The sequence below is a fragment of the Lolium perenne genome, chromosome 5, assembly GCF_019359855.2.
Source record: "Lolium perenne isolate Kyuss_39 chromosome 5, Kyuss_2.0, whole genome shotgun sequence".
In the NCBI taxonomy this organism is placed as follows: Eukaryota; Viridiplantae; Streptophyta; class Magnoliopsida; order Poales; family Poaceae; genus Lolium; species Lolium perenne.
In genome coordinates this window covers 49,315,579-49,319,574 of record NC_067248.2, presented here as the reverse complement: position 1 = coordinate 49,319,574, position 3,996 = coordinate 49,315,579, and the positions used below count along the sequence as shown (strand labels likewise).

Below are 3,996 nucleotides of genomic sequence, written 5' to 3'. Positions count from 1 at the left end.
TAGACAAACAGTCTGTGGGCCACCGAGTAGAACTAGTTCCAGACCCAACGCGATCGGTGAACCATATTCATTGTCTCCCTCGGGCGCTACCTGGGCGCCGCCGCAGCTAGGCGTGGCCCATTCTTGCGGTTTTATTTTTTCAATTTGCTTTTCCTTTTTCTCGTTTTTCGACTTGGTGGTTTATTTAGGTTTTTTTTTCTAATTTTCTTGGGTTTTTCTTCTAATTTTCTTGGGTTTTTACTGGTTTTTTTGTCTGCGTTGGTCATTATTTTTTATTTCTTCAAGTTTGATTTTTTTTCAGTTTTAAACATTCATATTTTTGAACTTATTTTGAAGTCTGAACAATTTTAATTTTCGGTTTTTTATTAGTTTAAATTTTTTCCAACATTTTTTTATTTTGAACCTTTTTCAAGTTTGAACTTTTTTAGATTTAAACATTTTTTAAATTTCTATATTTTTATCTAAATATTTTTCTAGTTTGAAAATTTTAAAAACGTGAGCATTTTTAAAATTTTAAACACATCATAAAACAAAACGTAGAAAAAGGAAAAAAAAACATTACGTGGCCTATTCTGCGCGGCTCACGAGTGCAACGCTGCAGCGGCGCCCCCACGCCGATTGGCAAATCCTATGTGCCGACCAAGTCGGCCCTTGCACCTGCGTCGCACACCTCCGCGCGCGGTGTGTGCTGGCTCGGTTAGATACTTAGACGCTACGCTCTGCCTGCTTTTCTGTTTCTTTACTTCTTTTCTGTTTCTTTTCTTGCCTGTTTGTTTTCCTTTAAGATTCAAAAATGTTAAATATTTGAAACATGTGCATATTTTTTAAAATGGAAATTGAAAATATTTAAATTAACTAATATTCAAATTTAAATATGTTTAAATTCAAATAATGGTTCAAATTTTTAAAATGTTCAAATTTGAAAAAAGTTCAAAATTAAAAGTGTTCATTTTAAAAAATTGTTCACAATTTAAAAATGTTCAATGTATAGTAATATTCAAATTTTTGAAATTTTATCAAATTAAAAAATGTTCAGATTTTAAAATATTCTTAGGTTTTAAAAATGCTTTTCTGAAAAATATTTTTTCAATAAAATAGAAAAGAACCTAGTCTTTTTTAGGGGTGTCACAACTTTATTTATCCTTGAGAAGTTAGTGTCAACACCCGGATTTTTAAGTCCGGATGCCTATTATGCCATTCATCGCAATCCCAGGAATATTGTTTTTGCGAGACATAATAGATTGATATCACAACACATCATTCATTAAAACACGTAATTGTCTTACATAGAGGGATCACATGATCCAGTCTTAATACAACATAGTTGATCTAATGATCAATTACAAAACACATAGCGGAAGCGAAGTAATAGCAGTCGTGGTCCATCTGTTCCACATGCAACGGTTGACGTCAGGAGTGGTCCTAGTTGTCATAGACGTCCTGTTGTCCATCTTCCTCGTACTGCTGCTCTCCTTCATAGTCTGGCCATTTGAATAGCCAGGGACAAAGCCATGAGTACTTTAAAGTACTCGCAAACTAATACTAAGGTAAGCACTATCAACTATAGTAAGGGGATGCTAAGCTCTAAGTTTATTTGCATAAAGCCAATTTTAGTTCACAAACATTTAGTAAAAACCTCTTCATTTGCTAACTAACTCAAGTGTGAACATTAGTGTCATTCCCACAACTCTGTTGTGATTCAAGTCGAATTCACCATTCACCTTTCAACTTCAAGTCACAGGTCATATGTCATATTTTTGAAAATGGTCTGATGACGGAACAGTATGGCCTTTCCAACCGTCCATAACCGTGGACGCGGCTATTCGAATAGTTCTACACTCTGCAGAGGTCGTACACTTGTGCCACAACATTTGCAATAATCCGTCAGGGTTAACTGGCCCTGATTTATCACACTCCGTGTGCGGACTACCAACCATAACCTTTCACTTACATACCCTAGTATAGGCACCTCTCCCCATGAGTTTGGCCTCCCAGTGAAGACACACCGTCAGCCTGGGAACTGCACAGGGCTTGGGCCGGACAATTCACCTCATTCACGTCATTTCACATCATTTCACATTTCAATTGGAGGCAGCCTCGGCATAACCCCGATGACGCTTGTTTAGAGGGAACCCATACTAAGATACATGAACTTCCAGTTAAGCCCTTACCCATAATCAGATATTGTGGGGGTACTTGTAAAATTGGAATGGTATCGCATCCGAACCCAACCATCAGTTTTTGTAAAGTTCACCATGTCATTCCCAATTCACATTCACCTTTAAAATCTTTCAATAGAATGACTTCTCATTCCAAGGTTTTCAAAGTCATGTCATTTCACATGTTCCCATCTAATGTAGTCAATTTTATTTATTTAGCACTAGCAACTAGTCATGAGGGGTGCTACCTAGCTTTGATTGTTCTAGGCTAACTTTGATACTCTTGTAGTATTCTATCTCTAGACCAAAGTTAACTATAAAAGCAAGTTATAATAATCAAAGTAACGGATGAATCCTGGTGATCACATGGGTACGTGAGCACGCGGTTTCGGGCCAACACGTGTCTAACGCCGTGTGCTCCGCCGTGATGAGGTCGGATTGTGGGAACAACTATGTTGTCCTAAATAAACTGGGTCGCTTCTTATCTTTTTTTTTTTTGCAAAGAGCTTCTTCTTCTTATCCCCTTTTCTCGTCTAGCCAGAACGAGAGCGCGACCGTGGCCGCCCACGCAACCATCCACGCCGCTGCTGCCCAAGCATGTTCGCGTCGGCCTCCGCGAGTGGCTGGTTCGCCCACGCGTGGATGGCGCCGCGCCGGTCGTCTGCTGCTTCCGCCGCATCAGAGCGCGCACCGTCTTCTGCGAGTCCGAGCGCCTCTAGCGCGGCCATCTCCTCCGATGGAGGTCGAGCGCCGCTGTAGAGTACGCGCCGTCTTCTGCGAGTCTGGGCGCCTCCAGCGCGGCCTTCTCTTCCGATGGAGGTCGAGCGCCGCCGTAGAGGTGGCGCCGTCTTCTGTGAGTCTGGGCGCGTCGAGCACGTGCCGGCGGCGGGAGTCCGCGGTGTCGCTGTGGTGCACTCGTCTCGAGCTAAGCCAGGGGCCACGACTCCATCCCCTGCAGGCCGGTACCAAACTCCCCCTGCTGCCGGCTGGTATCTCCAGGTCAGTCATCTGTGTGGCCTGTCTCCGGCGGCGTCGATCCACACGGCGGAGCTGTTGCGTCGAAGTGCCGCAGCTAGAGGGGCAGGAATGCCCCGGATCCCCACGCGAGGGTGCCGCCAGATCCCATCACTCCTTCCTCTGCGTGCTAACGACTTTCACCCCTCCATCTCGTGTTTGCTATGTTTTGCAAATTGGCAAATACGAGGGCGCAGGATGGGGAACGAGAGGATCACCTCAGCTGCCTCCTTAACTTCTTTCAGGTCGCCTCCCAATTTTTGTTGTGTTTGGACAGATACGAGCACTACATAAGCATAATTATTTGATTTCTTTTTATCCTTCTCTGTGATTATTTTCTTCTTTCTAGACTGGTGTTGGAGCGTTCCTAAACTGATTACATGAGATACTTGGTTCATTGTCCAAGTGTGCCTGCTCACCCTTGACAGAATCCGTGCCTTGGTATTTCAGAAATAATATGATCTGCTTCGTGCTTTGTCCGCTCGAGGGGGGCACGATGGCGGCCAAAATAGGACGAGCTTGAGGGGGCACAATGGCGGACGCTCGAGGGCGAGGCCATGGCGCCCGTCTTCTGCGACTCCGGGAGCCGGACCACCGTCAAGCGATATTCGTCGAGCGTCGAGGATGTGTTTTCTCTGGGGATTCTCTGGGGATTTTCGGCTCCAGCGACGGCGGAGAATTCCACCATATTTGTCGAGCGCTGCAGGCGAGCAACCTCTTCTGTGTTCTGGTTGAAGCTTGCGGCCAGACATCAAATGATTTCTAATCTGGTTCGCCTCCCAACGTCTGTAAGCCAGGAAAAGCAGCCAATAAAGGGAAAAGC

General features: G+C 44.2%; 1 long non-coding RNA gene across 1 annotated transcript; it reads left to right on the top strand.

Annotated features, from left to right (window-relative positions):
* Window positions 1–2,670: 2,670 nt before the first annotated feature.
* On the top strand, window positions 2,671–3,578 carry LOC127304616 (uncharacterized). The gene is made up of 2 exons (XR_011745932.1): window positions 2,671–3,418; window positions 3,523–3,578. It is a non-coding gene; the product is annotated as an uncharacterized lncRNA (long non-coding RNA).
* Window positions 3,579–3,996: the final 418 nt, after the last annotated feature.